A 12590-nucleotide genomic window follows, 5' to 3' on the forward strand; every position below is an offset into this window, starting at 1 on the left:
AAAACTCCTAAAGTAGAATGAAGATCCTACTTCCTCTTGGAGCTGAATGAACTATCCATAAGAAATACTTACCCACATAGGACATCATTATATATAATACATCTGGAGTAGTTACTATGCATGAAGTACCTGTACATACACCTAAATTATACTTCATGCTCACATCTGACTCTGGCAAATTATTTTTACTGGCACACGCTGTAGTAAATGTAATTACAGGTAACACAATGCTCACAGAGTGAGTACTGGCAGAGTGGAAATCCTGCAAAAGAGAAGTGCTCTACTCTACAGAATGCAGGGGTTGACTGAATAACTGTCCCAGTGCTGTGTTTGTAAGGTCACCAGGGCCTGCTGAAGAGCCTGGGCAGGTTTAATTCAATGCAGTTGTTTCTCAACTGGAAAACCTGAATATTATTTCTAAAGCATATGGAACTGTCTTAAGTGGTTGTTTACAGTAGTATTAATTTCTATGGGGTCTGATCAGATGGAAAAGTTAAAAGGAACAAAGCCGGAAAAGTGAAACAATAGCAGAGAGAAGGAGTGGCCCAGTGCACACAATAACCAGGTTCACAGCTGCTAAAAAACATCTCACCCACAGCTCTCTGGGACTGAACTGTCCTGCCAAGGTTGTCAGAGAGACACCCATGCAAACACTGAAGCTAGAGTCTTTCCTTCCCAGATTTTGCTGGCTTCCTGTTGGGCCTGGGGGTGTCACCCTGTCCTGCTCACAGTGTATTTCCTATTGCTTTTGCTGTCAGGTTCCGCTTAGCTTCCACTGGTCTCTGCCTGCTTAACTTAAAAGCACTTAGTGCTTTTATAGCACTAAGTGCCAGCAAAGGATCAGGAGCTTCCTTTCAGCCTTGATGAAACACACATTTATACCACTGGGATGAGAATCAACACAGTTTCTTCACAGCTGGAAGTCTTGCTCTGCATACTGAGGTGTCACTTGTTTTGGCTATGCCTGGCCTGGTTCCCCCAGTATCTTCCCTGCCTTAAACTGCTGGATTACCTCCACCTTATGCAAAAATATGAGCAAAAGAGATGATGCCTTTTACTCTTCTATGAGGTCCTTATCCCCACATCTACAACAGGCTCATTGCTCTCCTTTTTTGTCTCTCCTTTTTAGTTCAGTATTTTTGCCAGGAGAGCAGGCAGCAACAGCTCAGACCTGGAATACAGCAAATCAACTGTGATTTAAAGTTCACCTGGGGGCACAGAGTTCTGATCAGCCCAAAACACATGATTCAAAATCTAAATACATTAGTTTTTATATATGATAGCCCTGACACCACAGACTTACCTGTATTTCTACCTGGATTTTCCAGGCACAAACACGGAGTATCTGCTAAGAGTCTTCCAGTTACAACTATCCCTGCCACTGGGGTTGTAGAAAACGAAACAAGAATTATTTTCAAACATAGCACAAGGGTGGTTTGTACTCTTTTGCTGCAGTGAGAAATTTAACCGCCTGGAAAAAATATACTAGTACAACTATGTTTCAATAAACATCTCATGGAGAGCCCAGAAAGAAGCAGTGAATAGGCAGAAGTAAGACACTTCTTGCATTTGATGGATGCTTAGGCAACATAGCATGGTTCTGTTCAGGACAATAGAGCTTTCCTGTCTGGCAAGGGGGGGCCAAGGACAGCGAGGGGCAGCCAGGGCTGCTGGCCTGTTTCAGCAGCACCTTTCTGCCCGGGCTCTGTGTCCCGAGTCACACACAGCGGTGACAAAGCTGCAGCTGGGAACGAAAGAGCATCTTGCCGAGCAAGGGAGCGAACACGGCTGGGAGGAGACACAAACAACCTGGGCCTGCCCAGGAATCTGAGGAGCCGGAGGTGCCGAGGAATGGCAGCAGCAGGACCCCATGCCAGCTCTGCAGGGGCTCCTGCGCCACATAAGGGCCGGGTCTCCAGGAGGGAGAGGGAGAGATGCCTATCTCACAGCTTTTGTAGCGGCCCCGAAGCCTGAGCTGAAGAATGGCTCCTTTGTCTTGGCCCCTCATTGGGCCTAAAAGCCGTGAGTCATGCGGCCAGATGGCCGGGGCAGCCTCCAGGAACGCGGCGGGGAGGAAAAGAAGGAAAGTTTCATTCCTGGAGTTTGCACTGATCCCTGAGGCTTAGGCGACAAAACTGCAGGGAGCGCACAGTGCCTGAGGGGTGACTGAGGGTCCCAGGCAGCCAAAGGGACTCCCAGGGAAGTAGGAGAGCTGGGGATGCTTCTTTGGATAAATGGACTTATCTGCTTAGGGCTGCTTTGGGAGACGTGTGTGATTTCAAAGTGCAGCTGGTGAGCGGGGTCTCCATTCCCTCACCATGCCAGGAAAAGCCCCACTTTGAGAAGAAAGCCCCATAGCCCCGTGGTCTCTGAGAGCCATCACTCTGGAGCTGCCCAAAATAGAAACTGCATAGTGGGTGCCAGAGGCAGCCAGGCTGTGTAACTAAGAAAACGGATGAAAAACAAGTGCTGAGCAACAGAGAGGTATTTTTGTATTAACCCTGCCAAATGGATTATTTATACCCTAATCTTCTGCTGTTGGTATGACTGACCTTTGTAAAGGAAAGTTGCAGCCAGCTTCTTCTGGTTATTTAATGAGGCAGATAAGCTCACATCTTAAATCAGTCCCCCCAGCCTCTGGCTGCCATCCCATGCTTTTGGATTTCAGGATAATTCTTAAGGAAGGCAGAAAGTGACAGTTTACAAAGAGTGATCCTGGGAACAATGGGGCATAAGGACTGTCCAGACTGTAAACAGACCTCAAGCAGCAAAACTACATCAAGTGCTGAAAGTGTCTTGCTTCAAGAGAAACATCCATGGCCTGATATGCTGGTTAGGGGAGCTGGATCCTGGAAAGAAGTGGACTCGGCCCAAGCAGTCTTCACAGCCCAGAGGGTGTCAGTGAAAGCTGAAAGGCAAGGAGGCAGATATACATAAACAGAACAGGGTTCTCCAGTTCATGGGAGCTGGGTGCCCTGGCATTAGCACACACAACACTTGAACAGAACAAATGATGAAAGCTTAGACTGCAGAAACCACCCTGAAAGGTTCAAGGCAAAGTCATTTCTATATTAAACAGCAGCATCTAAGCAACAGCACCCAGAGAGCTGACACCTACCTGGAGCCCATGCCTGCCTTCAGATGCCTCCTTTTCAAAACCCTAGGGCACCTCTTCTGCATTACCAAAACCCAGGTGTCATGCCCTGAGTGACTGAAACTACCTACACTGGATGAGCAACAGCTTCTGCCTTTTTCTCATTAGTTCTGTTCATGTCATGGTGGAAGAATGGTCACCCTCAGTTATCCTTATGAGACTATGCAGCTCACCACAGCTGCTAAAAAACTGAGCTAAATCCTTCCAGGCATACCTTGGATATTTACACAGCAGGATGTAAATAGTAAAATGTAAAAAAATGTAAAAAAAAAACCAAAAACAAGGGAGTTATTACAGAATTCTAATAATGGGCTTCCATCACCTCTCACGTCTACTGTCAAGATCCTCCATTCTTGGCTATCTTTAATTTTAGAAAAGCTTATGTTCCCCTAAAATTTAACAGAAGTCTCTTTTACTGCAACTTAAGAACATTGCTTCTTGTGCTTTTTTCCCTCTGGAATATTATTATTCTCTTCCTCCTTGGAGTATCACTTAAAATATTTTAACAAACATTGTTATCACGCCTCTCCTCGGTCTTCTCTAGACTAAACATCACACTGCCTTCAACTCATAGGACATGATTTTTTAAAATCTCTATCTTTCTATTTATTTTTTTCTGAACTCTGTCTAGCTCTGGCCCACATCTTTTCTAAGAGTGAAGCATCCAAAGAATCAGATCTGAAATTTCACCAATACTTTAAGTACTAAAGTAGTCACTTTGGACATTTCACTATACGGTACCTGTGACACTACATCTCATTGCTGGACTTGTAGTTTTTAACTACTGGGTTTTTTTCCCCTTCAGGCTTTCGCCATGGAAAATAGAACTTGGGATGTTACCAAACAGTTGGGAAGGGCATCAGAGATTCCCAAGCCAGGAATCTGATGGCTCTGAATAGGAAACAAGTCCAGATATGAGGGTAGACTTGACAGAATAGGTGATACTTCATACTAGTTTATACAGACTTGATAGTGCATTTGAGCTGATTCATAGTGAAGCACACAATACTCTAGTACAACAATTTCAATAAAATGAGAGTGTTTCTGTTGCAGATCTGTTTGTTTTTTTTAAACTGGAATTACTTCTTGATGCATTATTAAAATCTATACCAGTAGAAAAACTAAGGAGTAAGAACTACAAGTAAACTTACTTATTACAAAGGCATATGCTGAAACAGATTCACTGGTGGAAACCAGTAATAGTTTCCCAACTTTGCGAGGAGAAACTTAAATGTATTAAACAAATGTCACCATAACCAGAGGAAAATACCATTACATGATTTAAGACTTATGTTTAATTATTTGCTCTGCTTAATTATCTAGTGGACTCTGGAAGAATCCTCACTGACTGATGTTTTAGTTACCTTTCTTGAGTACTGAGATTTGCAAAACTTTATCCACAGCTTGCAGTTACTCTATTTTTTTTCCTCTTTGGCATGAAATTTAGCATCTAATTGCACTTTTTACATTTGGCTTATGATTGCCTACCAAACTATTTCTGAGGGCAGAATCTGACTCATATGATCTATCATCATCATCCCCCCAGGACTGCATGTTTGTCTTAACCAGCCCAGCTTTGTAATAAAAGCAGTATTTGAAAAATTACCTACACTTCAAATCCTAAAATATCTTCATTTGTCCTTATCAAAAAGGCAGGTCTCTTGAGCTGCTTTCACCTGTCAGTCAAACTTCTGGCAGCTTTGCACCAAAGCTGTTAAACTTCTCTGTTTTCTCATTCACCCATGTGTCTCTTTTCTTCTTGATACCTTCATTATCTCTGCTACTTTCTTTGTGGTCTTGTCCTCAATTATGGACTCTTTGGTTTTTGTCACATTTCTGAGTGGAGAGAAACAAGAAGCCTGAGTGAATGTTTAGAATTAGCAAATGGGTGTGTTAGTGGAAACTGAGGAAAGACCCTTGTGGGACTGAGAATCGTGATAGCTTCATTAGGCACTCCATTAAGATCAAAACTCTTTACCAACAGGTTTATACCAGACTATTCTGGGAGCTGGTTAGATTCCTGGTTTTAAATGGTTGCATACCTTCCCACCCTAACTTTAGAAACTGGCTTAGCTACAAGCTTTACAATTTCTTCCTCTATTAGCTTTTTCTTCCCTGTTCTAGAGAAATAACGTGACGTTCCCACAAAGCATACAAAGATTTTCCAGATTTGGAAGCTGCAGAGAGCACTGCAGTGGGGAACTCACCCAGGTCTTGCACCCAACCCAGGAGACTTGTAATCACCCAGAGGCTGACGCAAAGAGTAAGATTTTAAATTCTCAGCTAAACCTAACAATCTTATGAGCCACAAAATTAACAAAAAACAAAACTGAGCAAGCAAAGGGAAAAAGAAACAATTTTTTTTTCATTTAAATTGAATTCAGGTTGCTTACCCCACAGAGAGAAAGACATCTGTGTTGAAAAGGCTGAAGATGAAATTTTCTGTAGACAGCATTTAACACCAAGTCTCCTCTGAAATTTTAAAGAAATAAAGTAAGCTTCATCCAAGAAATAAGGGATTGCCCAGGAGAAAGAAAACTCTAGATAATGTATGTCTTCCAGAAGGAAGAGGCAAAAGAACCATTTTGCACAGAGACCAAAATGTCTTGTGTAGCTGGCAGGGCTCAGCCCAGACTGCTCCAGCATCACGTTGTGTTCATGTCTCACTCCAGTCTGACAGTGCCTTGAGGCCAATGTGCCCAAAGTAATAAAAGTTACTGAAATAATCCCATCTCTGCAGGCTGCAGCTGAGGTGAGGACAGGGGGATCAGTGCTGTCTGTGCAGGAGAGGGTGTGGGGCACGTCCCAGCAGGCTTTCAGTGCTCCTCAGGGATGGGCATCAGCCTGGAACCGCTGGCCCGCAGCCCGCTGAGGGGCTGTTATCTTGTGCAGGCACAACTCACACAATTAGCTGATCCACCTCTGGGCCAGGAGAGATCCTGATAGCTGCTGGGGGTGCTACCTGTGCTAACAAGCTCTTTCAAAGGCAGTTAGTGTACTAATAACAAAAACTGAAGCCACCCATGAAGCAAGCGGTGCCTGGAGAGCCAAGGATGCCAGCAACACCTTAGGATGAACAGTCAGGCCCTTCCACTGCCTGTAATTTAACATTTCTGCCCATCTCCTAGGATGACAAGGCAGCGTAAGCACTGCTTCCCAGGAGCATTCAGTGGTTTAGCACAGAGCAGCACTACACTTAATCCTGTCATCCAAATTCTTCATTGTTCTTGGAAAAGAGGCCAGAATTCCACGGGAGGAGCTGGCCTAATTGCTTCCTTTCATTACCATCTATGGATGCTTCTGTCAAGCTAACCTTCTTTACTGACTCAGCTTCTTTACAGCTCCTGACCTTCAGCCTCATGAGAGGGTTGGAGATACCAGCTTCATTGTCCACTTCCCCCATAGTCTGTTTTTTTAGCCCCTTTTTTAACACACTCTGCCCATCATAGTCATTCAAAGTAGTTACTTTTTTCCAGAACTAACCCTGCTGCTCAGTCTAAAGTGCAGTTTTTCTGAAGAATGTTCTAGACAGGGTGTTTTCTGCTTCAAACAGACTAGTGGGCTTTTTTTTTTTTTTAAGTTTTCCAGATATTTTGTTTGCTTGACAGCTTAGTTTTCTGTTACCTACTTCTAAATTCCTATAGCAAAGCATTCTTCTTTTTCTGCAAAGTAGATATGGCATAAAGATCACCAAAGATCTATAAGCATCCCACCTCATTCCCAGTACTCTGTGTTGGTTTTACAGGTCATCAGTATCTAAATAATGTTTAGCAGAATATCTATAATACCTGTGGTAGGAAATCACTCCTTATTCAACAGCATTAGAAACAGCAGCAGAATTACTACAGAAATTGCATGGCCTCAAGTCATTTGCTGGGCACAAAGCAGAGTTAAACAGGTACTGTTTTTCTAGACTTCATTATGGCCTTTAATTACTGATCAGACACTGAAACTTGTATAGTAAACTTTTCTTCCCTTGAGGTCTGTCTTTATTTTTAACCTCAAGAGTAGAGTTGTTTCATGTCCCCAGTCCAACAACACCATGATCTGATTAGAGCAGAGAGGGTAGAGCAGTCCCTTCTGCCAGTGGTGGTCACTCTTCACCATCATAGGACAGTTGTCTTGGTGCATCCTTTGGATGCCAAGAGAAAAGTGGCAAATCTGTAGAGCACAGATTTCTGAGGCCCACGTGCATGGCCTGTGAATTTGTGTGTAGAAGATGCTTCTGACAGGAAGGCTGGATTGCCTTCCAGCTGTGATGTCCAGATAGACAAACTAACATTTCATTGGAAATTGCATTTCCAACAACTGGAACAATTACAGCATGCCCTGCAGAATAGGACTCCCTTCAGCATATTTGAATAGAAACAACAGAAATAACAGAAGATAACCACAGCCATTTTTGACTGAGTACTTAAAAGACTAGCAGCACCTGAATGCTATAGGAATTCAGTTTTAAATGCTTTTCCCACTTCAATAGCAATCACACCAGAACAAAGAAAGCTGATACAGAAAGAAGGCACAGACTTAAAAAAAAAAGATAAAAATAAAAAGTAAAGGAATTAAATCTACATTGTGAAGGACAGTATCAATCATAGTGTTAGTGATTCCATAAGAATCTCCATCTTTACATTTTTCACTTCTTCAGCTACAGAGCAGGTTGCAAACAAAGGAGAATTCTTATGAGGCAAAGCAGGAAAAAATTAACCAAAGGGTAAAAGTTCATATTGAATCCAAAACCAATAACCCTTCAAAACAAAACCATAAGTTTCCTTTAGCCAAGTACTTTTATTGCTTATCTTGTTTAAAATTGCTCTATAATTAGAAAAAGAATGAAATTAGTTTTTACTATTTTGGATATAATACATTATTATTTTCTGATAAGAACATTTGAGATACCTAAAAATTTTTATCTTTATGAACAGATTTGCAGAGTTAAGTAGCCTCACCAACAAAAAAAATATTCAAAAACCAGTGAATTTTAAAACACTAAAAGTATGCAATTTAGGGTGCAAAGCCAGTTCTACTTGCAGGGTTTATAACATAGCCAACAGCAGAAAAGGAGAGATGAATTGAGAGACCCATGAAAAGGATTCTAATGCCACAACACAAACTGTTCTTGAGGGTGCAAAAAAGTTAAAACATCATCTGCAACAAATGTGAGCTTGAAATAATTTTATTACAGCAGTACCCAGAGAGTTTCTTACACTGTCTCTTGTGTTATACCATGTAGAGGGTTTTTAACATCAATCTTATTTAAGGTCCTATATATACACCATACAGTAGAATAGTCATTTGAGCAGTGTTGAGGGTGACTCCTAGCAAGATGGCCTGGATATAAACATCATTAACCAAAGCATCTGCTCTTGGCCAGTGGCAGAGACAGAATATGAAAACAGACAAGCGTTTGATTATATACTGTAAGGCCAACAGCCTGCACAGAGATATTAGTTTGGGTCTCAGTGGCCAGTTAATGCTGTCAGATCAAGTCAATTAATCTTCATTTTGTTCTGTTCAAGCTGGCCAGGCACAGCCAGAGCCACAGCGCTGCTCTGCTGGGGTAGCTCCCTGGGGTTTAAGTCTCACTAACTATGACAGTGGGCTGGGTGGAAAGGACCAGCCTGTGGAGGCCCACAAAGGTGCCTACTGCTTTCTCTGGTATGGATGTACTAGAGACCCCTTGTAGGAGCAGGAGCTCACTCACTGGGTTACTCTGGAGGGCACTGCAAGGAAATAGACATGGGGAAGAAGAAGTAAAAGTATCAGTATCTTTCTAAAGACTTTTGTCAACTTTAAAAACATGAAAAGCCACTGAAACTGAGGACCTTATAATGAAATAAAGGCTTTTTAAAACATTACAGGCTATTTCAATCAGTGGGTGCCATGAAATAACACCATGAATTAACACTGTCAGAGAAGTGAAAAACATGCAAAAGGTGGGGCTGCTTTGAAGGACCCTACCTGTGATCACTCTGCACAAGCACTGCATGAAGATGGAGCACTCGTCCCATGGCAGCAGGACAGACCCAAGAGCTCTGTGATGAGACAGGACAGAGTGGGTGTAGGAGCTGTGTGGAAGCAGTCTGAAAAGACCAGCTTGCAAATCCAAAGCAGCTGTGTCCCTCAACTGAGGGCACTCATGGAGCCAGTGCTGCTGGAGGATCACAGGGCACCTTGTGCAGGCCAAGAGAAGCCACTGAGCCATGGGAGCTGAGACACGTGCAGACAGGCACTGCCTCGTGGCAGGTTTTCAGGAGAAATCCACATGGGAGAAATGAGATGGAAGAAAATTATTGCAGGTCTCCAAATGGAGTTTGAATAAGTCTGTGCAAGTCAACTCTAGCTCAGTCAGCTTTTCACAGTGCTGATGTACTGGGATCTTCCAAGACATTTTTCTGAAGGAACATTAATAAATAGAGGGCAGTCACAGGCTGGTATCCAGCAGAGTCCCCATGATGGCGCAATGAGCACTATGGCTACAGCTCTGCACTGACCAGAACTGGGACCACTCTACAGCACTCAGGCCAGATGCCATGGAGCAACTCATCCTTACCGCTAAATCCACCCACAAAAAAGGGAGGTGGAGTGAGGCACTAGTGTTCTAGCTCCCAAGCTGTGCCCAAGAATTGCACATGAAAGCAAGAATTGGAAAGGTTTCTGGTGTGATTTTGGCCTGAATCAACAGCTTAATGCTACAGATGGGACTGGGTACCAGTGCTCAGGCATTGCACGAGTACTGCCATGCTACAGTTCATCTATATACTAAGCTGTATGCAAAGACCTATAAATCTTTACTGGTAGATGCTATATGGAGACCAAAACATTCCTTGGTGTTAATACCCAACTCCAGCCATTACTATAAATAGTGAAAATAACAGAGAATTATGAAGAGGCAAATTCAGTGTTAATTCTTTTCTTTTTTTTTTTTTCCAAGCGTTCTCTGTAATTTGAATAGTTACCTTGCTAACCGATAAGTTTCACCTCTGGACTTGAGGAATCAGTAGAAACTAGAGAAAAATGCAAGCAGCAGACAGATCAATGTGATAGCCTAAGGAGGAGTGTTCCCAGAAAACAAGGGAGTTATGTCTCAGCACACTACCAGAGTCACTGCAAGGTCAATGTACCTGAAATAGTTTTCTTGGATTTTAAAAAAAAGTTGAATAAAGTCCCTCTCAAAGACCCACAATAAACAAAGGCTGGTATTAAGGAAAAGGGGACATCCTTTATAAAATTACATTTTAAAGAGTAGGAGGACATAATGGAGAAATAAAACAAATACAAACTTTCATATAGAGGTTATATTAGGGAGCTGTGCCTTTCAATGCAGTCATAAACTGTTTAGAAGAACAGGCAGCTTAATACAAGTGAAAACTTGGGGATGAGGCAGTGCAAGGAAAGATGAGGTTCAACCCTGAACAGCCAGAGGACGTCAGGGGGACACAACTTTCCCTAACATAAAAAGTTTCCAATCAGCAAGTAACGTTAAACAGTAAAATGAGACTGGTAAAAGGACCAGGTAAGCACTCATCTCATTTTGACCGTGCCTGAGGGCACAGCAGAAGGCAGCAGCAGAACAGGTCACAGCCATGCTCTCAAATCAGCAACACTCTTCTGGGTAACTCTAAGAATATGGCTGGAAAAAATAAAAGTTATAACCCTGGCAATATTACAAATTTTATTTTTAGACAAAATACAGCTCTTAAAAACATCAGTGGTAATGGAAATTTCTTTATGAGACCCACCTCTGCCCTTATTTATTAGTATATCAGTGGCTAGAATAAAATAGTATTTCATGGGTTTATTCTATTCAATTGACCTAGAATACAGTGATTTTAATCTCTTCTTCCCTGGTTACATCTATAATGCTTCACATGATCTTATCTCCTTATCTCCAATTATGCTCTTGATCCTACTTTTCTAAACAGCAGTTTCATTTTCCCTCTCTCTGTTTCCTGGAACAAAGATTACTGTTCCTTCTGCAACATCTCTACATGGGAAGGATTTGTATTCACAGAGAACACTGCTTCCTGATGGAAAATTATTTTCCAAGACATGCTTAGGTAACTGAGGTGCAGCACCCCATCAGGCAAAATATGATCTCTCAAATGATCTTCAAGCTAAGCAGATATCTGAGAAAGTACTAAACGTAAGATCCAAACAGAGGACTTCTGTTCCTCTCACTATTATTTCTGAACTCCGTTGAAATTCAGAACTCTCTGGAAATGACCACTGCTTATATTTTAACAGCAGAATTGGAGCAGCCCAAATCACAGATGATTTGCAGCTGGGTCCCCACATTTTTGCCAACAGCTGGACCCTTGTATCCCTTGAACTTTGCAGACTTAAGCTACATCTAAGAAACATGTTGAATGTAAAGACTGCAGAACCTGGCAGAGATGCAAAATGCCACCTGCCACATTTACAAAATTTATTTGCTTTAATCACATATTACTCTCCCATAGTACAAGGAGAGATGTGTTAGCTATCCAAGATTTGTTCTGGTGTCAGAAAACAAAAGCATGTACACAGCTCACTTGACAGTGGGGCGAAAAAGGAACATTTTCCATTAGCAAATATGAAAACAAGTCCATCTTTTGTCCTCTCTAGGAAGAGCATCTGGATGGGGCTAGGTTATATGACATTCCTGGAGGGAGCATGCTCTTGCAGCATGTCATATCAGATTTAGGCATGAGCCCCTGAAACTCACACTTGCCACAAGTGCTATGAACTCTTTGTTTTCTGTATTCCAAAGGATTTTTTTTCCTGGTTTTCTGATCAATAGTATCTGACAATGTCCGAAATCTAAAATTCTCCGCTTGGAGAGGAATGACACCAGGGGTGACTAATCAGGTTCAGCAATGTGAGAACTTCCTCCCCTCCACAGCAAGTGCTGTGCCCGGCTGGCTCCCGTCCTGGCAGCTGAGCAGGCTGAGGAGCAGCACTAATAGGCATTTTGGGTTTTGTCCTGCAAGATCTCTGCATGAAGAGATCAGCACAGAGGCACTGCCCCAGTAAACACCCTCTCTAGTCTGCATTGAAACCATTCCACACAAGCTGAAGTACATGTTAATCAGGATTCGCTTCCAGAGCAATCCTGTTAGCTTAATTAAGCCCTCAGTATCCCAAGAAAAACAATCAGGAGAGCAATCCTGCAAGCTGAGAGAAGAACCATCTTTCCCCAGTCTGCCTTTCCAAAAGAACTGATCTAGGGTTACAAAATACCTCTGCATGCAGCAGCAAGACATGAGAAATGTGTCAAGCACAAGAAAAATTATTATAAAAATTTAACATGACAGATAAACGTAGGAGACATTAACAATAGCCAGTTTTTCATAGCCTGCTTAGATCCCTTGGATAAGAGTAGGCACATGATTAACCAAAAATTCTAGCCAATAGCTGATGTTATTTCAGCATTTTTCAAATGCTTCAACTAGAG

This window comes from Camarhynchus parvulus, chromosome 3 (assembly GCF_901933205.1).
Source record: "Camarhynchus parvulus chromosome 3, STF_HiC, whole genome shotgun sequence".
Taxonomy (NCBI): domain Eukaryota; kingdom Metazoa; phylum Chordata; class Aves; order Passeriformes; family Thraupidae; genus Camarhynchus; species Camarhynchus parvulus.